This window comes from Myxine glutinosa, chromosome 1 (assembly GCF_964187855.1).
Source record: "Myxine glutinosa chromosome 1, kmMyxGlut1.1, whole genome shotgun sequence".
NCBI lineage: Eukaryota > Metazoa > Chordata > Myxini > Myxiniformes > Myxinidae > Myxine > Myxine glutinosa.
Window position 1 is genome coordinate 15,604,909 of NC_136261.1, and position 22,901 is coordinate 15,627,809.

Here is a 22,901-nt window from a genome sequence, read left to right on the forward strand (position 1 = left end):
ACACCACCTCCGCACGCTCTTCGAACGCCTGGGCCAGCATGGTCTGATTGTGAACCCTGCAAAGTGCCGGTTCGGCGTAGCCGAACTCGATTTTCTGGGGCACCGCGTCACCAGGCACGGAGCCGTCCCCCTGCCGGCAAAGGTGGAGGTGGTGAAGGGGTTTCCGCGCCCCCGCACGATCAGGGGGCTGCAGGAGTTCCTGGGCATGGTGAACTTTTACCATCGGTTCCTGCCCCGTATTGCCCAGCTTCTGCGCCCCCTGCACGAAGCTCTCCGAGGTAAGCCGGGCAAAGGCGACGTCACCTGGACCGAGCAGATGGACGCGGCGTTCACGGGCGCGAAGCTCGCCTTGGCTAACGCCACCATGCTCGCGCACCCGGCGCCCGATGCACCGATCGCCCTCACCACCGACGCCTCGGACTACGCGGTGGGCGCGGTGCATGAGCAATGGGTACGTGGAGCTTGGCAACCGCTGGCGTTCTTTAGCCGGCAGCTTCGCCCGCCCGAACGCCGTTACAGTACCTTCGACCGCGAGTTGCTCGGGCTTCACTTGGCGGTCAAGCACTTCCGCCATGTGCTCGAGGGCCGTGCGTTCACGGCCTTCGTCGACTACAAGCCGCTGGTCTTCGCGATGGGCAAGGTCACCGAGCCGTGGACGGCCCGGCAGCAGCGTCACCTCTCGGCCGTGTCCGAGTACACGACGGACATCCGGCACGTCGCGGGGAAGGACAACCCGGTGGCGGATTGCCTTTCCCGGGCCGTCGCCCACGCAGTCCACCTCGGCATCGACTATGCCTGGATGGCAGCGGACCACGCCGCTGACCCCGACGTCCAGGCCTTGCGGACCGCCGTCACGGGCCTCCGCGTCACCGAGCTGCCGTTCGACGGCGCGGGCGCGGCCCTATTGTGCTACGTCTCCCTCCGGCGGCCTCGCCCCATCGTGCCCGCGGGCTGGCAGCGCCAGGTGTTTGACGCCATCCACGGCCTGTCCCACCCGGGCGCGAGGGCCTCCCAAAGGTTGATCGCCGACAAATTCGTCTGGCATGGCCTGGACGTCGGGGACGTCGGCTGGGCCAGGACGTGCCTCGCGTGCCAGCGCGCCAAGGTGCACCGGCACACCCAGGCCCCGTTGGCCCCGTTTACGGTGCCGGAACGCCGGTTTGACCATGTCCACGTGGACCTGATGGGACCTCTGCCCCCCTCGCGGGGTTTCACCCACGTCCTCACCATGGTGGACCGCACCACCCGGTGGCCGGAGGCCGTGCCCTTGGCGTCGACGACGGCGGCGGACGTCGCGCAGGTGTTATTGAATGCTTTAATTTCACCTTGAAAGAGAGACTATATAAAAAATTCGCCCAACTCGATTCTCAACAATGGGCATCTATAATTCAGGACATTGGCGATAATTACAATAATACAGTTCATTCATCAACAAAATCAAAACCATCAGAAACATTTACAAAATTAGAATACGAAAAGAATATTAATCTGAAAAACCAAAGTTCAAAGTTAGTAATATTGTAAGAATGTACAGATGGAAAAAGCATTTTGAGAAAGGTTATACAAAGAGATGGACGAATGAACTTTTTAAAATCGTTGATGTAATGAATACAGTTCCTTGGACCTACAAGTTACAGTCACGTGAAAAAGTTAGTACACCCCATTAGGCTCCGGGCCAGGTATGGTCCATCTGCACCCCCCCCCCCCCCCCCCACAACTCTCCGACCCTGGGTTTTTCTGAACCATTGGGGTGTCCTGGGGTGGAAATCAACTGGTAACAGTAAATAAACTTGGACTCACTACCCATTTGGTACCTATATTGGATGGTACCCTCAAAACAGCATATTTTTAAATCCGCGTTGCGCCATATTCGACACACGTGTTCTTTTGGTATTTGTGCCTGCTAATATTAACTCAGAATAAAAAGTTATATACCAAAAGAAAGCTGTTCATCTACTGATCATCATAGAATATTGACACATTACTTATAATGGTACCTTAATGGTCATAACTAGTGCTGAATAGCAGTACCCCACTTTAACGTAACATAATTCGGTATCGACCGTACTATTTCATCTTACACACATAATATGAACACATTACACCTGATATGCTTACATATATATTTTATTGGCTTTCTCCTGTATATCAGCTTTAATTTGATACCAGATACATCCCCATAGCTTCAATTCTCTTTTTTATACAGCGTGTCAAAGATACTACCTGTTTCGCGGGAACCATGAATCATATAATCTCGGTAACAGTCTTTGTCTATATTCAAAAGAACTGCCTATTACACTTATAAATGTCATTCATAATCGAATATCATAATCATACTGCCATCTTATTAACATATTAAACAAGAAAAACTTGTTTATTAATCACAGTAGTTTTTAATATCATCATATTAATATTCATACACTGGGTCAAACACCTTCCACAGAACAGTAACAATGTAATGCTCGAATATTTACTGTAAAAGTAAAAATATTTCTGATTTGAAACTAAATTTTAACATCCCATTGAAAAAATTTTTAGTATCGAATATTTTGATGATAAACCAAACATTATTGCTCAACAACAGATATCATAATAATATTAACAGTCAGTTTTATCCCTACAATTACATATGTATGTCGTACACTCAGTTAACCACATTATATCATATAATACAAGTATCCACTCTCAAAAGAACACAAACAAACAATTGCATTTTGTTAATTATCAACAAAAGTCAAACACTGCATGAGTGCAGTCAAGTTGGCTTGCTTGCACGAATGGCATATGTCCATCATGATCAGTCATCGTCACTGTCACTTTCATCGGTATCACTGTACAAAACACGATCCATATCATCAGGTGTTTCATCACCTGATTCATCATCACTCTCATCGTCGTCTGACATGACCTGAGCTATATCAGCCAGCTCACGCGGAAGCATGTCTCCATCATACCAGAGAGGATCCAGGCAGCCTTTCTCCTCTTCCCAGCCATGGCCTGGACTTGCTTTGGGAATCCTTGGTCGAGGAACGTGAGCTCTCTTCCAAATTCCCACTTGGTGGTTGACCCTTCGGATGTGCTGTGTGAGGCTCCTCATACATGGTGGAATATTGGCCATGTCTACATTGCCTGAGGGTAGGTGACGATTCTCCTTGGCACATAGCTCATTTATTCTCAGGAGTCGCAGATCATCAACGTGTGATACCTTTCCTCTTCCATACATGGCACATGTGAAGCTGTCTAGTTGATTGTTCAGCTCTTCTGGCACATCCCACGTATCTCCAAGCTTGTTGAGAATAGGGATGTATTGCGGCAGACGAAGCAGCGTTTTAACAGGTTTGATTTTTCCAATCCCTCGGAAAGCGCTAGTGCTGTCACAACCGCTGTAGGCGTGAAGTGCCATAAGAGCAGTACTCTTCTCTTGGCCGAAGTCTGCTGCGAGTTTACTGACGTTTATTAGCCTCTGCTTGTTTCCTGTGCCTGTGTCAAACAGTATCTTTATGTCGTTTATCGATGCGGCGTAGTGCAGTAAGATGAAGAATACATCCGAGTCTGGGCTCTTCACTCGAACAAACTCATATTTCTGGCTCCTGGCGTAGTTTACGTATAATATCACGCGCGAGTCTGTTTCTTCTTGAGACGATTCCAGCTGAGGCAACTCTTTGGCATTTGTTGTCTGACCATCTGTGGATGTGAGTTGGTATGCCTTCCCTTCACATATCAAGATCACTTTTCGACCATGGCACCGAGAAGCATACTGGTCACTGTTCCAGAGCCTGAGTAGCAGTCGGATGAACTGGATTTTATTCTCGTCGTTCGAGAGAAACATTTTCCAATCTTGCGGTTTCTTTGTAGCTTCTCCTTTTAGAATCAACTTTTCTCCACAGCCGCGACGTCGCCTCTCCATCGACTTCACTGATCCAGGTAGGTATTGATCTGTGCTGAACACCACATCTCCTGTCTTACTGATGATGTCAAAGACCTTGGAACAGATCTGGCTGAAGTTGTTAGGAATGTCTTTTAGATAGTAGAAGGTGGCATTTCCGTCATACACTGTCAGGGTGACCCTTGCCTGTGGTACAGTGATGTCAGTACAGTCCTTGGTCAGGAGCTGGAATGCCTTTGCCTTGTCTGTCTTTGCTAGGTACCCATCTCCGGTCGCCAAGCTGTATGGTACTGGAGTTAATGGGTATGACATCAGTTCCTTTAGGTCAAGTTGTAGCCCTTGATTTTGCGATTTCAGCAAAAGCTGAAATGCAACGTTTCCCTGGTGCTTGAACTGGGTGACTTTGTTCTTTGATGTCTTGGTCTTGGAACTTTTGTTCATGTTGTTCAGAGTTTTGAGATTGAGTCGTTTTACTGGTTCAAAAAAATCTTCGCCAGTTTTCAGTCGGACCTCAACAAATTTATCATGAGCTTGTTGACCGATGGCTTCAGCCTTCAGAACATCTGCAGCAACATCATCAGAGGCTGCACCGCCTGACGATAGAATCAACAGCTGGTCCTTTGTGTCTACCGTGAATGGATTCAGGAAACTGCATACCGCATCCATGGTCTTCTTCACCAACCTCTCTCCTTTTCTCACCTCTCTGGGACGTACATCACGATGCTTAGTGTCCTGTCCGCTGTCTGTCATGTGAGCCATACCAAGACATGCATCAACGTAGAGAGACCTTTCGTGAAGGGTGCGGACCCACCTCTGATATGCCTGGTAATTGGTGAGTAGTCCAGATATACCCGCACCAGCACCACCATGAGACTTTGCATGTCTCATGAAGGTTTCCTCCATTGTCTTGTCAACAGCACAGCGATTCCCAGGGATAAAGGAGCGAGCAACACTGATTGCTCCTCGTCGAATGAGGGTCAAAGCTCCCGGGTGCGAGCTATCTACGTTGGCTAAGAAGATGGAGAAATACGACAAATACCTGGCGTAGTTTTGGCCACCGAAGCTGAAGAAGAGGGGAGTCATACCGTTGATGGACGCAACATACAAGACAAAGTTGTTAGTCTTTACAGCTTCAAGGAGTGAGAGGACTAGACATACATGGTCCATGTACGACACCCAGAGCTCAGCAGTTTTCCCCAATCGTCCCTTTGCTACACTCTGTCGAAATGTATCATAGTTATCTATGACCTTCATGATGAGTTCATCCGTCGAGACAGCTTCTAAGGTCATTTGACTGGGGGATTCAACAAGATCTTGCAGTCTTCTAGTTGAGTCGTCAGGGAGGGACGCGAACAGGTCATCAGCATTAGTTTCGTTGAGGTATTCCGCCAAGAGAAGCCTCTCCAAGCATTCCAGCATAAGTTTATGACAGTGTAACGCTCTGTCATAATTCTTTCCCGACATCACACCTGTGATAGATCCACTACCGATCAATCCTGCTTCCAGGAGGATATCTGACAGACCAGACCCAGCCATCTTCTTACCCATCATTTTCATGTAAGCACAAACAAGGTGGAAGGTGCCTATTAGAATGATGTGACTTTCGTACTTGTCGGGGGAGTTCCATACTAGGGGGAATGCCTTCATGCATACCCCCAAATCGAATGTGGTAATGACATAAGGCTGGCCAACTTCTCTGGTGGCCTCTTCAGCAGCACGCAAGCATTCCTGGACAGTTTTGTACTCGGTAATTGGTTGATTGATGACGGGATAGTAGTCTATCGTTGTGAGCTTCTTTGGTATTTCACCTGTCTCTGAGATGAAACCGGTCCAACCAGGAACTTGTTGTTGTGTTTCTGCCTTGAGACGGATCATGATCCATAGAGTCTGGAGTTTGGTCGATGTTCCTCTTTCTCCTACAGATCCTGGATATTGAAGCTGTTTTACTTGAAGTTTCGGGCTTTGTCTTTTGGTCACATAGCAGTCAGGTAATATGGTTGCTTCCGTCAACTGCAGAGAACGCCGTTTGGTCCTAACTTGAGTTGGCCTTGCTGGACCAGATGCGGCATGATCATCACTGACTTCTTGCATCATGATCCCGTGTGCTGTATGAACAGAACCTTTTCCTGTCAGATCATTCACCAATGAGTCGAAATTGTCAAACTCCGAGTGGAAGACAGACGGCTCTCGTGGTGACCTGATGATTTGGTTGGAGAGTTGTGTCGATGACTTCATCACTGATTCGGCCAGTGCAGTCTCCAATTCAAGTGAAAATGAATAACTCTCACAGTGTCCCATTCTATTAAGAAGGGTTATGAGCTTTTCACTTCTGTATAGATGTCTCAGGGACGTGCACATGATGATGTGTTTTGGAAGCCTCCAAGAGCCTTTGGTGGCAGTGCGACAGATATCTTGGCCGATTGATTGAACTAATCGCTGGCTTCGTTGTGACCTTGCTGATGTTGTTCCAGTTATGATGTAGCATAGCAGCTTCTTGAGTGAATCTGGTATAACATCGTCCATTTGTTGGAGATCAGAAGGACTTGGTGGCCATTTCAGTTCTGGGGCATTCGAGAAATCATCCAGAATTGACAGTCGTAAATGGCTACCTGCACTCTCAATCATATCTCTTGATCCCAATTTGAAGGCTTGTTTCACTGCTGTCTGGACGTCAATTGCAGTGCTGAATATTATGTAGGACTTTCCCAGATCACAGAATGATAGTCTCTCCCTGAAAGGCTCGTGGTTTTCAAGCTTCAGTTTTAGTTTGCTGGCTCGGTAGTCAGGATTCGCATATTTGCTGGTTTGCAGGTTAATGACATACATTTGCCTCAGGTCGGATAGTTTCATTATCTTCTTGGCCATTAACACATCCCTTTCAATGGCATCACATACCACATCGAATGCCTGTCTGTGGGCTTCTTCTAATTCTCCTTGATGGTGCTGTGCCTCTTCGTCAGTACTGCGCCATTTCTCTGGCTTTTGCATATATTTCATACGGCAAGTTTTGTGGAACTTTGCCTCAGAGGCAAAAAGATCATGGCCTCGGATCCTCATTAAGAGCGTTTCATCTTGCTTCATTTCAGCCATCTCCAGTACCGGCTTCCAGCCTTCATACTCGAACTGGCTCATCCCCTGGGTAGTCCAACTGCCATGCACTTTCACTTTTTTACGACTTTCCGAAGAACAGAAGATACAGTCTGGCTTAAATATGATCTTGTCACCAGAACTAGTACGGGCCATCCGCTGAGTTGTGGCACCAGTTGTTTCAGATGTACCTGCAGTAGGAGGGTTCAGTCTGTCTAAGTTCATCGTGAAACGCTTGTAACACTCCCAGTGGAAACCATGGTGTTCGGCCAGAGATTCAGGGACCAAATCACATGTGTCCTTCATCATATGCGGAGACTGTGGGGGTTGTGCAAGGCGTCTTTCTTTGACCTCCTGCAGCTTGGCCAATTTCTTCTCAGAATTTTTGAGTCCAGATAACAAGTGCAACTCTCCATAGCTCAGTCCCTTTACATGAGTTATGCACACAATGGGTGGTTGTTCACTCTCACGTGTACGTTTCGCTCGCGCCGGATGTTCCATATTAGCGTTGTTACTTCACCTGCAAAACACATCAAAATATTGGTAAGTACCAAGCTGAATAATTATTATAAATTGCATCTTAATTATAAAAAATATCTTATATTGCATACTTAACTATGTAAAAAAAGGTGTTTAACTTAACTAATTGACTCGTTCTGTCGCTGTAAGAGACACTTAAATAACATAATTGTACAATCTGATGATCTCAATTTACGCAGGATACAAACATGGAAGGATCTGCATGCCATTTTCGTCAAAATTCCTGCAATAAACTACAGTGATACATCAATACAACAATATATTAAGTAACACATATTAACAATACATAGATTTTGTCATGTGTCCAACATATATGTACATGATATACGTGGCAGCATTTGTAAATTGACAAATGCAGCATCGCCTACAATATCACCCCATACCGGTAGTATCTTTGACACGCTGTATAAAAAAGAGAATTGAAGCTATGGGGATGTATCTGGTATCAAATTAAAGCTGATATACAGGAGAAAGCCAATAAAATATATATGTAAGCATATCAGGTGTAATGTGTTCATATTATGTGTGTAAGATGAAATAGTACGGTCGATACCGAATTATGTTACGTTAAAGTGGGGTACTGCTATTCAGCACTAGTTATGACCATTAAGGTACCATTATAAGTAATGTGTCAATATTCTATGATGATCAGTAGATGAACAGCTTTCTTTTGGTATATAACTTTTTATTCTGAGTTAATATTAGCAGGCACAAATACCAAAAGAACACGTGTGTCGAATATGGCGCAACGCGGATTTAAAAATATGCTGTTTTGAGGGTACCATCCAATATAGGTACCAAATGGGTAGTGAGTCCAAGTTTATTTACTGTTACCAGTTGATTTCCACCCCAGGACACCCCAATGGTTCAGAAAAACCCAGGGTCGGAGAGTTGTGGGGGGGGGGGGGGGGGGTGCAGATGGACCATACCTGGCCCGGAGCCTACATGTAAAGTTTTGACTTTTTCAACATATTTCAACATACAGCTATTTGATATTCATTTCAACAATATTGATAGATAAAGGTGATATAATAAAACAAATATCATGAAACATTTACATTTTGTAGTCTATTGTATAATTTAAACAAACATAAATGCAAATTTTGCATGTGGAAAAAGTAAGTACACCCTTGCCTCTAATAGGTGGTATTGCCCCCTTTGGCAGAAACAACCTCAAGTAGGCGTTTCTTATAACTGTCTACCAGTCTCTGACTGGAAGAAATTTTTTCCCACTCCTCCATGCAGAATTCTTTCAGCTGTGCGATGTTTGAGGGTTTCTTGCACGCACAGCTCGTTTCAAATCCCCCCCACAACATCTCGATGGGATTTAGATCTGGACTTTGACTTGGACATTCCAGAACCCTCCATTTCTTTCTTTTCAGCCATTCCTTGGTGGATTTACTGGTATGTTTAGGGTCATTATCATGTTGCAAGGTACACCATCGGTTGAGCTTCAACTTTCCCACAGATAGCCTCACATTATCCTCAGGCACCCTCTGGTACAATGAAGAATTCATAGTGGATTCTATGATGGTGAGCTGCCCAGGCCCTGATGCAGCAAAGCTGCCCCAAACCATAATATTTCCACCACCATGCTTTACAGTTGGTATCAGGTTCTTGTGGTCAAATGCTGTCTTTGGTTTTCGCCAAACATGTCTTCTGGTACTGTGGCCAAATAGCTCTACCTTTGACTCATCTGTCCAGAGCACATTGTTCCAGAAGTGCTGGTCTTTGCCAAGGTGTTCATTGGCAAACTTTAGTCTTGGCCTGATGTTCTTTCTGGACAGGAAAGGTTTCCTCCTGGCACACCTCCCATGTAGATCAAATTTGTGCAGCCTCTTTCTAATGGTAGACTCGTGCACTTTGACATCAACAGTGGCAAGAGCTACCTGTAGGTCCCGTGATGACATTCTGGGGTTCTTAGAGACTTTTTTCAGCATCTTGCTCTTGGGCTGAACTTCCTGGGGCGGCCTGGCCTGAACAAGTTGGCAGTTGTTTGGAATCTTGTCCACTTGTAGATGATCTTCCGGACAGTCGAATGATTGATTTCAAATTGTTTGGAGATCTTTTTACATCCCTTCCCAGAATCGTAGGCATCTGTAACCTTCTTTCTGAAGGCCTCAGAGAGCTCTTTTGATCTAGGCATGGTGACGCTGCACACTTCAACAACAACGAGCAAACCAAACTAAATGTCTGAGGTTTAAATAAGATAGGTTCCTCCAAGGTCCTCTCGAACGATGTTCTAATTATTTGCACCTGAGCTGGTGCACCTGATTCTAATTTTAGGTATTTGAAGTCGTGATAAATGTCGGGGTGTACTTACTTTTTCCACATGCAAAATTTGCATTTATGTTTATTGAAATTATAGAATGGACTACACAATGTAAATGTTTCATGATATTTGTTATATTATATCACCTTTATCTGTCAATATTGTTGAAATGAAGAACAAATAGCTGTATGTTGAAATATGTTGAAAAAGTCAAATCTCTACATGGGGTGTACTTACTTTTTCAAGTGACTGTATATGATATGAATGGGGAAGAAATCTCAGGTTAATTTTATTCACAGGAATTACAAAAGACACAAGTAAGCAGAAAATACCCTTGAAAGCAATAGGTTGACACTTCACAATCCACTACAATACAGGGATGGGAGGATTAAAGTTGTTGTTTGGGGGGTTAGGAATATAGAAATATACCTCATTCCTGGACTACAATCTTCCTCAAAGTTGCTCTTCTATGAGATCGCTCTCAAGAAACTCTTCATAATTATTTATTAGTCCAAGAGTTGTTCCTAAAAATGGGTTCCTCTTTTCACCTTGTATTGAGTTCCCAAGTCTAATAGTTAATGGTGTTGATTTCTTAAAGGAGTTATTTCGAGCCGTTTTAAAGTATCTATCACATTGTTCCACAGCTTGCTGAATAGATTTAGGTTTATTAACAAACTTTTTTTACTTCATAATTGTTCGGGGTTTCTCCATATTAAAGCATTGCTCCATTTATAAGGTAATATTTAGAGATGCTTCTTTTGCTTAAAATAAAATATTCTTGGTGATTTTGCAATTTCTTCTCTGCTCAACAAAGATACTTAGGCGACTAACAGGGTTGGTGGCAGGAATGGAATCCGGCCAGAAAACTCTGCTTCAAAAAAGGGGACCAAGGTGCCCCAAAAAGGCCAACCCCTGCTCTACGGGGAAAAATTGCCTCTAAAGGTGGTTCAAAACGTGATTCAACAAAGATACTTGAACCAAGAATCAGGTTCCAACATATTGTTTGTTAATTTTCTTGATGGTCATGAGTGTTCCAAGAAAATTAAATTATTCCCTAAAATAAAACATAAACAAATATTCATTGGTCCACTTAATGAGTATAATCTAATGCAGTCTCCCTCCCCCATTTCTCCCCACTCCAATGGCTCGTGTTCCCTTTCTTTTGGTCCAGGCGATCGGTGCAAGCGGACGCATTGTCTTTCCCTGGTTCGTTGGTGCTGAATGCACGGCAGCTGGGTGCGCCTGAGAGACCGTTGGTGCTGTCTCTCACTTACTCTCCCTAATTCCTCTCCTTACCCTCCCTAATGCCCCTTCCCCCAATTTTCCCTTCCACCACAATTAGTCGGAGAATGGGGTGTCTTGAATGTGCCGACTTACAGCAAACGAACGCAGTGAGTGAGAATGGGCATCAGCGAATGTCTGTTGAACATCTTGAAATCTTGCGGATGGGAATAAATTGGATGATAAAATCTAATTGAAAATCCAGTGAGTCAATAATTAACCTTAATTTTCTCCATTGACTTCAATGTTAAATTTTAGTGTGCTTCAGAACCCCCATTCCCCATACTTTATCCAAGTTTGCAGAGAGAGTTAAGAAGCTGCTTTTTGCCCGGAACTGTTGATCTGAGGGTTGAGATATGGAGTGGCAGAGGGTGAAGTCATCAGCAAAATGATGAAGATTTTCCAGAGTCAGAAAGATCATTGATGAAGATTAGAACTAGAACAACACTCTTAGTGGGGCGGCTTAGCCCAAATATTCAAAAGAATTGTGCATTTTGTGATACAAGCACCAAATTTGGCACAAATGTACATTAATATGTTGCGAACATTTTCAGATATTGGGCCACTTGAAATTCCGTAATTTTCTTTTTCAAATTTTTTCAAATTTCGTAATTTCACATTTTTCGGGTGACACCGTCACAATTTCGGTCTTCGAGGCCGGCCGATAGGCAAAGTGTGACCGGAAGGGACGAGGTTCTCCTGACCACGTGGCCCTCGATCTGGGAAGCGAGAGGCATTCCATTAGTGGACGCGCCCCTCACGCCCGACTTTTGGGCGGCCCCGGCAGGCCGTTTGTTTTGACGTTCCGTGACAGGCCCCGCACCCCCACCTCCGGGCCGACCGGAAGCTTGTGCTGAGTACATCATACCTGAACAACTCAGTGAGGCAGAACACAGCAGTGCACACCAGGGTAACCCCTTCAGTGCATAAACCAATTAACCTGTCCACTGCAGGGCATATAGAAATGAAGTTATTTTCTGCATATAATAATAATATAAGTTCAGTTCTATATAACAATTTCTGTTATCACCACTACCACTACAACTACCACTACTACAAGCTTTGTCTGGAATTTTGTGGACTAACAGACAAACAGACATACAGACAAGCTGGGATCAAAACATTACCTCCTTCCACCATTGAGTGTAGAGGTAAACATCATGGAAATTATATCATGCCCTAGATTTAATTCATGCTTACCCGTGTATTTGCTTCACTGGTTCACAAGGTCTTTTGCATACATGTAATTCAGACTCTCGTCTTCATTGCTGACCACACAATGTTCGCAACATATTAATGTACATTTGTGCCAAATTTGGTGCTTGTATCACAAAATGCACAATTCTTTTGAATATTTGGGCTAAGCCGCCCCACTATATCGGCCGGCCTCGAAGACCGAAATTGTGACGGTGTCACCCGAAAAATTTGAAATTACGAAATTTGAAAAAATTTGAAAAAAACAATTATGGAATTTCAAGTGGCCCAATATCTGAAAATGTTCGCAACATATTAATGTACATTTGTGCCAAATTTGGTGCTTGTATCACAAAATGCACAACAGGTTTGCTGTGCTGCTACACTATCTTCAACGTCATGACGTCGAACAATATGCTTCCGCCCACATTATTACATCATTATAATACTTGTACCAATTTTGATTTTAATCCATTCAGCTGTTCTCAAGCTATCACATTTTTACCTTCCATGACCTCTGATCTTTGACCCCAAAATTTAAACAGTTTATGTTCACATTATTATACATACCTGCACGAAATTTAAATTAAAATCGCTTCAGCTTTTCACAAGTTATCACATCTTCACCCGACATGACCTCTGACCTTAATTTTTACATCATGATACATATCTGTACCAAGTTTGAATTATATTCCTTTAGCCATTTAAAGTTATAGACCGATTACAGACTTTGACCCCAAAATCCAATCAGGTAATCTTTACATCATTATACATACCTGCACCAAGTTTGAATTATATCACTCCAGCAGTTCTCAAGTTATAGACCTATTACAGACTTTGATCTCATGACCCCAAATTATAATCAGTTAATCGTTACCTCATTATACATACCTGCACCAAGTTTGACCAATATCCATTCAGCCGTTCCAAGTTTTCGAGGTAACGAAAACCTATCACGGACGGATGGACGGACAACCTGAAAACATAATCCCTTCATCAACATCATCAGCGGAGGCATAAAAAGCACAGGGCCTAGAACACCGCCTTGAGGAACTCCAGCCTGGCCAGGAAGAGAAGATAAGAGAATTCCATTTTGAGCCACACGTTGATGACGACAGGAGAAAATCCGTGAGCCATGCGTGGAGAGTTTGGTGAGCAGTGCGGAGTGCCAGACCATAATCGAAGACACGAGATTTCTCAAGGGAGACGGCTCTGATTTCCTGTCTGGCATTGAAGACATCCATCCATTTTTTAGACAGCCGAAGGAGCATGTCCAGCGTGGAGTAGCCTGGTCTGAATCCATATTGATGATCTAAGATCAAGCCATTGGAGAAGAGGAAGGATTTAATGTCAGAAGTGATGATGGATTCCATGACCTTGCTGATGATTGGGAGCAGGCTGATTGGTCTGCACTTGCAAGGATGTGTTTTTGGAATTCTTGTTTTTTTAGTTTTTGGAATACTTCTTACTGCTTGGTCTGCCCAGTGGCCACATCGACGAGAATATCAACCTTTTAGGGGGTGTGGGGTTCGGTTTCCTCTTCTCTTCTTTGGAAGTCTTTGTTCAAAGGTATCCCTCCATTAACAATGCTTTACCATTAATGTTGAGAAAAATGTGGTAGCAACTAGCTGTGTAGCCTACCATGTTGGGACCTGTGTAATTGAGCTGCTTGGCAGCAATCAGTGATGGCATGAAGTGCAGTCAAGCCATGATGGTAAATGCTCTGCAAAGCTTTCAACTGGTTTGGTGAACAACTCGCGGTTTGATCAGGGTTACTTATGGGGATATGGACAACTCCAAACTCTCCACTGACTGATAATTTACCATATAAAACACAATGTGCTCACAGACCCTTAAATTTCGCTCTTTCACGAGCCTCGATCTTGTATACAAAAAAAAAAAAAAAAAAAAAAAAAAGTATAAAACAATGTGTAAAACACAATGCAATGTGCAATGCAATGCAAAACAATGCAATGCAATGCAATGCAAAACACAATGCAAACAAAACACAATGTGTAAAACACAATGTATAAAACACAGCAATATGTGTGATGTCTGTCCCCCTTCATAAGGGTAGGTTTTAAAGGCTTTGAGTAGAGCTTTAGGAAGGATTTGAGTGGGGGTTTAATGGGCAATCTTTGAACACCACTGTGTCCAACTGTTAAAAGACCTAAAATATCCTCCAAGGATCCAAAATACCCAAAAAACCCCTAGGATCCAAAATACCCAGAAGACCCAAAATTCCCCAAAGACCATGAACACCCAAAAGAATGAAAAGACCCCAAGACCCTTAAATACAAGGAAGACCCAAAAGACCCCAAAGACCCAAAATAACCCAAGATTCTTAAAGACCCAAAAGACCAACAAAACCCAAAAGATCCTGAAGACCCAAAATTCCCCAAAGACCCATACAGACAACAAATACCCAAAAGACTGAAAATACCCCAAGATCCAAAAAGACCCAAAAAACCATGAACATCCAAAATACCCCAAAAACACAAAGTCCAAAATACCCAAAAGACCACAAAACCCCAAAATACACTGAAGACCCAAAATCCCCCAAACACCCATAAAGACCCTGACTATGCAAAAGACTGAAAAGACCCCGAAGACCCACAATACCCCAGAGACCCAAAACATTCCAAAGACCATTAGAGACCCCAAACACCCAAAAAACCCTGAAGGCCAAAATGATCAAAAAGACCCAGAAGATGTTGAAGACCAAAACGTCCACGAAGACCCAAAATACCCCAAAGATCTTTAGCAACTACACAGACCCAAACAATCCAAAATACCCCGAAGACCTTTAGCGACTACACAGACCCAAACAATCCAAAACACCAAAAAGACCCCAAAGACCCAGTGGATCCCAAAGACCCAAATTACCCCTAAGATACAAAATACCCCAAAGACCCATAAATAACACGATTCAGAGAACCGAAAAGACCCAAGGACACCAAAGATCCAGAGGACCCAAAAGACTAATGACCCAATACCTAGAGGACCCAAAAAACTCAAATGACCCAAAAGATCCTGAGGAACCAGAAGACCCAAAAGACCCTGAAAGCACAAGAGACCCTGAAGACCCAAATGACCCAGAGGACACAAAAGACACAGAGGACTCAAAATATCCCAAGAACGCAAAAAAACCTTCAGCACCTAAAAGTCCCAAAAGACCCTGAGGACTCCAAAGACCCAAAAGAAGAGTAATTATGTCTCCAACATTGGAATTGTAGATGGTGGCTGGCAAAAGAAGCCTCAAGATCAGTGTACAGAAGAGTTTAGAAAAAAAAAGATCACAATACATACAAGGTAGGCGCAGGAGGTTGAATTTCGCTGCGCATGATGTGCAACACGCACAGAGTAAACAGAGTGTTCATTTACGTCTGTAGGATATCAAATTCATAAAGAAGATATAAGCACACCTGACGCAACGCCCAGGCTTCAGACTTTGGCATGCTCACGTGCTGTACCGTCAAAAACAATTCCAAAACTGACGAGCTTTATACTAGTTGATCATCATGTGCCATTCCAGATTCACAATAACACAGACAGTGCCTTTGTGCTTTGAGGACCTCTCTTTATTGTGAAGTCCTTCACAAATTCAAGTTTCATGAAAAACAAAGGCAGGTATCTTCTTCTGATAAACTATTTTACAACAAAGGTGTTCTCCCAATATCACACGTGGCAATGAAACATGGACTACAGCAAATATTGAGTAAAAATTGTTGTCCAAACTGCCATGGAAAGATGCCATCTGAGCATAACCAAGAAGGGACAAGAAAAACAACTAAATCAGATAGAAAACATAATTTCTAGAAACTGGTCACATTCAAAAAACTCAAATGGAACTTGGCTGGATACATGGCAAGGACAGAGACAATAATTACAAATTAACAACCTAAGGAAGGCCCTGGAAGAAGCATGGTGAGATCCAAGAACAGATTGAGAGATTAAGTTTCGTTACCATTTGGGTTTTTGGCATAAAATTTTCAACGATCCTCTGTTATGATTATATGGAGAATCAAATAAATAAATCTTACTTTTTTTTTTACCTGTCGTTTTCTTTCAATTTAGTTTGAGAAGAGTGGATGCGGATGGGCTTATCATTTTGAGATTCTTGTTGCCTTTGGGCACCAGTTTGCAGTCATGGTTGTGGACATTCTGGCGACTCATCAAGGGGATCAGGGATTCTGGCTGGTTGTCACGGGTTCCAGATGGTACTCTGAGGAGTTGTGCTAATAACGTAAATGCCCAAAAGGCTGTACGCTTTCACGATAGCATTCTCCTTACTGGTTCACTGAATACCTTGCCTGCCTCACACCTAGCTCGGCGTCATGCTGTTGCAACCAAAGCTTTCAGAATCATTGGAATCCCCCGCGATGAAGCTAACTCCGAGGGCCTTACACTCACTCACCGCAGGCAGGCTGGTGGTCGTTCTGTCTTCTACCGACTCCTCTCCGGCCTTGCTCCCCCAGCTCTCTCTGGGCTCTGTGCCCCAAATATTCCTACAGGTCGCACAAGATCTGGTTGCAACCCTCTTATGGTTAAACTGCCAAAATCAAGACTCTCTGCTCACCTTCACTCCTTCATTCCTCTTTTCTCCTGCCTCTGGAACAAACTCCCTAACTCGCTTCAATCCCACTCCTCCCTCCAGGTCTTTAAAACAGCTGTTCACCACCATCTCTTATCTTCCCTCATCGAAAACCTTGATCTTTTCTACCCCCGCTAATTTCACCCCAGATTCACTTTTTTGAAATACCAACTTCCTTCCTGGAAGTCCTTGCAGTGTCCTTGTGTTTTATACTTCTCCCACCCCTACCCACCCCTTCCATGCCTCCTCCCTCCCACAGATCTCCCGATGTCCCTGCTCTCAAATGTTGTGTTTGTGTGCTTCCCCTTCTCTCTCCATCTTGGCTACCGCTCCCCTTATTATATACTTTGTGTGTCTGTTTGATTTTTTGTGTGATAAATGTTAGCTCTTTCACGAGCCTCGATCCTGTATATAAAAAAAGAAAAAAGAAAAGAAAAAGGGGGCACATACAACCCAGTACAGGTAATGCTATGTGAATTTAACAAACCTTTATCAGCAAAACTCTTCCCATAGTCAGAGCACTTTTTATGCAAGCACTCCAGCGTGGGTTGCACTGTGGAAGTTAAGCCCAGTTTTGAAATAAAATCCTTGTCACAAATAGAACATTGGTAAGGACGCTCTCATCGGTCGTTATCTCCATATGTGGGTTTTACGAAGTCGGAGAGGGTCTCCCAGAACTCAAAATCTCCATCTCCTTTTTCGGTAAAGGATCATTATTCATGATCCAGTTTGTGAAAATTCATTCTCATAGTTTTTGTTCCAAGGACTCGTTTCAGAATCCTCACGAAACCTCTGACAGCCTCCACTTTTTTTTTTCTTTTCTTTTTTTGTGGATGTGGAAGTGGATGGGATTCATTGTATACTGAATCGAGGCTCGTGAAAGAGCTAACATTTACTTCACAAACAAATCAACCAGACAAACAAAATATATAAAAAGAGGGAGCGGAAGACAAGATGGGGAGAGAAGGGGAAGCACACAAACACAACATTTGAGAGCAGGGAGATGGTGTGGAAGGGAGAGGGCTTGGGGGGGGGAGGCGTGGGAAGGGGGAGGGGGAGGGAGAAGTATAAAACACAAGGTCACCAAGGACTTCCAGGACAGAAGTTGGTATTTCAAAAAAGTGGAATTGGGGTGAAATTAGCGGGGGTAGAAAAGATCAAGGTTTTGGATGGGGGAAGATAAGAGATGGTGGTGAACAGCTGTTTTAAAGACCCGGAGGGTGGAGTGGGATTGAAGAGAGTGAGGGAGTTTGTTCCAGAAGCGGGAGAAAACAGGAATGAAGGAGTTAAGGTGAGCAGAGAGTCTTGATTTTGGCAGTTTAACCATAAGAGGGTTGCAGGCAGATCTTGTGCGACCTGTAGGAATATTTTCGGGACAGAGCCCAGAGAGAGCTGGAGGGGCAAGGCCAGAGAGGAGTCGGTAGAAGACGGAAAGACCACCAACCTGCCTGCGGTGAGTGAGTGAAAGGCCCTTGGAGTTAGCTTCATCGCGGGAGATTCCAATGATTCTGAATGCTTTGGTTTCAACAGCGTTAAGACGAGCTAGGTGTGAGGCAGGAGCACCAGCCCAGAGGGGAGAGCAGTATTCCATTGAGCTGCGGATGAAAGCCTTGTATGTGGTGAGGAGCTCAGGTGTGCCAAGGAAGGACTTCGCACGACGGAGGATGCCCAGTCGGCGACTGGCTTTGGAGGCCAGATTTGAAATGTGGTTTTTCCAGGAAAGATCATGGCAGATAGTGAAACCCAAAAGCTTGAGTGACAGAACTTCTTGGAGAGGATTATTCAGAAAGTGGATGGGAGGGTTGTCCAGTCGGTCTTTTCGGAGAGACATCGTAAGAGTGTGAGATTTGTCAGGATTGAAAGACATGTTCCACTTGTTTGCCAATTGCAAATATTCCCCGGAAGGCTTTCTATGTGCTCGATTGGTGTTTTCTTGATCATCCGGATTCCCTGTTGCTCCGACTATCACTGGTACAATTTCAGGTTTCTTCCATTTCTAAATGCTCGACGTCATTTTTCAAGTCCTGGTATTTCAGATTTCAGCTCTCCTGTATGGATCTTGATGTGCCTTTTCAAATGGCTGTTATGATGGAAAGATTTATCACATATCGAGAATTTGTAAGGACGCTCTACTGTATGTATCCTCGTGTAATTTCAAATTTCCATTTTGAGAGAAACCTTTATCACATACCGAGCATTTGTGATTTCGCTCTCCTGCATGGATCGTCATATGTAATTACAAATTGCCCTTTTGAGAGAAAGCTTTGTCACATATCGAGCATTTGTAAGGATGCTCTCCTGTACGGAACCTCACGTGACTTTTGAAATTGCTTTTTTGAGAGAAACCTTTATCACCTTTCGAGCATTTGTGAGGAAACTGTCCTGTATGGACCGTCAAATGTAATTTCAAATTGTTATTTTGAGAGAAACGTTTATGACATAGAGCATTTGTAAGGACGCTGTCTAGTATGGATCCTCACATGTATTTTCAAACCTTCTTCAAGAGAGAAACCATTATCACATATCGAGCATTTGTAAGGACGCTGTCCTGTATGGATCCTCACATGTAATTTCAAATCTTCTTCAAGTGAGAAAGCTTTGTCACATATTAAGTAAGGATGCTCTCTTGTATGGATCATCATATGTATTTTGAAATTGCCTTTACGAGAGAAACCTTTATCACATAACAAGCATTTGTATGGACGCTCTCCTGTGTGGGTCCTCACGTGACTTTTCAAATGGCTTTTTTGAGAAAAACCTTCATCACATATCGAGCATTTGTAAGGACAGTGTCCTGTATGGATCCTCATATGTAATTTTAAATTGATTTTTTGAGAGAAACCTTTATCACATATCGAGCATTTGTAAGGACAGTGTCCTGTATGGATCCTCATATGTAATTTTAAATTGATTTTTTGAGAGAAACCTTTATCACATATCGAGCATTTGTAAGGATGCTGTCCTGTATGGATCCTCACATGTAATTTCAAATCGACTTCAAGAGAGAAAGCTTTATCACATATCGAGCATTTGTAAGGACGCTGTCCTGTATGGATCCTCCCATGTAATTTCAAATCGTCTTCAAGAGAGAAAGCTTTATCACATATCGAGCATTTGTAAGGACGCTGTCCTGTATGGATCCTCCCATGTAATTTCAAATCTTCTTCAAGAGAGAAACCTTTGTCACATATCAAGCAAGGATGCTCTCTTGTATGGATCATCATATGTATTTTCAAATTACCTTTACGAGAGAAACCTTTATCACATAACAAGCATTTGTAAGGACTCTCTCCTGTGTGGGTCCTCACGTGACTTTTCAAATGGCTTTTTTGAGGAAAAACCTTTGTCACATATCGAGCATTTGTAAGGACGCTGTCCTGAATGGATCCTCACATGTAATTTCAAATCTTCTTCTCGAGAGAAAGCTTTGTCACATATCAAGCATTTGTGAGGACATTGACCTGTATGGATCGTCATATGTAATTTCAAATCTTCTTCGAGAGAGAAAGCTTCATCACATATCGAGCATTTGTAAGGACAGTGTCCTGTATGGATCCTCACATGTAATTTTAAATGGATTTTTTGAGAGAAACCTTTGTCACATATCGAGCATTTGTAAGGACGCTGTCCTGAATGGATCCTCACATGTAATTTCAAATCTTCTTCTCGAGAGAAAGCTTTGTCACATATCCTCCATCGGAAGTAAAAATATTATAAACCACAAACATATTTGGTTGCCTATTTGAAGAGTCGATAATGCTGTTCCACACTGAACTGAAATAGATTTGGAGAAATCCAGACATTAGTCCATGCTTATCACATAGACGAGCATACCTGACCGTAGATCTACTGCACTCCATATACCCTCCAAGGGTTAATAACGTGACCCTTCCTGCCGCTTCCATGGAGTTCTTTCAAGGCATTTTTGTGGCATTTTTCAAAGCTCCTTCTTTTTACAAAAGTAATAACACATGATGATCGCATAATATTAATGATGTTATTAAACAATATCCCCACTCCTCAAAGGGTTTTGTGGATTGAGATATTGCCTGCCCCCCCCCCCCTTATCATGTTAGATATTAGCCCCCCCCGCCACACCCCCACCTCAAAATCCTCACTGAAGGAAATATTACTATCAGGAATTTAAAATGGTGAGGTACTGATCCTTTCAATGACCTGATCGAACATGATATGATGTCATGCATGTTCTGATCATTTCAAATATTATTATTTTTTGTATTGAAAGCCAAAGCTCATGTAAGAGCTAACACATTAAACACGAAAACATGCACAGATCTACCATGTTATAATATCTTGCATGTTCTGATGCTTTCAATGACCGGATCTAACATGTTATAATATCATGCACTGTCTGATCCTTTCAATGACCTGATCGAACATGTTATAATATTGTTGCGGATCTCCAACGTCGGCCTTCCCCTTACCAAGGGGGGATTAATCCCCTTGTCTGTTATCTAGCCGACGCGATCCGGGGCTATCACGTTCCTTCCGGTCGGTGTTAAATAGGGTTGTTGGTCGAATTAGTCCTATTACCTAAGTACTAACACCGGCCGTGAAGCAAGGTAATAACCCCACCTGAACCACGGTTTTATTGGACACGCCGAGCGAAAGCGAGCCGCGATTCGGGCCGTTAACGGGAACTAACCCGATTGGAGCGGTTCCTGATCATGCCACGCTTACCCAATGGAGAAATCACTAAGACGGTCGAATTAAGAGGAAAACAGGAAGAACAAGGAATTTATTACACACTTTGTACAGAGAAGAGGAAGAAGAAGCAGAAATGTACAGTGAAGAGGAAGAAGCAGATACACAGGGCAGCCTTATACAGTCTTATACTTATCCCATGGACACGGGCCCGTTCACACTCAGTCACACTCTCAGACTCACTCACACGGGGTTTGTAGATGGTCAGGCGATGGTCCCAAGGATCTCGTTCACAGCTCGCTCCGGTCCCCGACTCGTACCGTGGAGGCGATGGTCGACGGCAGGCAAGATCTTCGCGTGTTGGTGGCGCAGATCGGACAATTACGTCGGGGAAAGGTAGGCTGGATAACGGTTACGTTGTGGCTCACGGCCACGTATGTAATAGAAGGACCGGCGCTTGATATGCGCTCCCCGTACGCCCACAGCCAAATTCCCACCGAGCCCTTGCAATCGATCAGGATAGCGCGTCTCTCCCAATAGTTCACAATGGCGCTTTCCCCAGTGAGTCCTTGTAATCAACAATGCAATGCACTCCAACTCAAGTCCTTTGCCACCGCCGTATGCATGTGAGTCCTCTGCTACTGCCGTATGCACGCGAGTCCTCTCGAAGGGCTTTGCGCGCTGGGTTATATCGCGCCGCTTCAGCCAACCCTCTCAAATCTCTAGCTACACCCTTACCACGCCCCATCAGGCCATCTCACCCGAGCCCTGGTTGGTTGTTGGGGTCTTACCGGCTCCGAGCTTGATGTCTGCTTGACGTGGCCACACCCCTGACCTCGTGCTCCGCCCCCTTTTCGGGCCTTACCTCGTGGCATTTGGGCTGGTTTGAGCGAAAGCCCAAGGGCAGTGAACGCTACTGGCAAGCAAGGTGCAACAACTGCGAGCATCCTAATGCGAGGGGCAATGGGGTGCAGACTGGATGGTGTGCAATGGAGTCGATTGGAGGGAGGGCTGCAGAATGAACGGGGCCTACTCTTATTTGTTTTACACAATGCAGATGATAACTATTGGAAATGGCCTTATCTCACATATACTAAGAAATGACTAACGTTCTAAGGTGACCTACGTGTTGCATGTGGCCTAACTATGGGGTGCAACCGTTAACCTTTAATGATGTTACCTGTGTGGGTTCTCAAAACCGCAACACTGCACCCCTCCTTTGCCAGGCTTGTCCCCGAGCCGAACCCACATACCAGTGAGCCCGACCGGTTCTGATGCAAGGGTCAGGACTACTTTTTAACAATTAGTGTGACACAGGTGTGGTTACCCTCGACATTTAACCTAACACCCTGAGTGCGACAGTTTTAAACACTAGATATGTC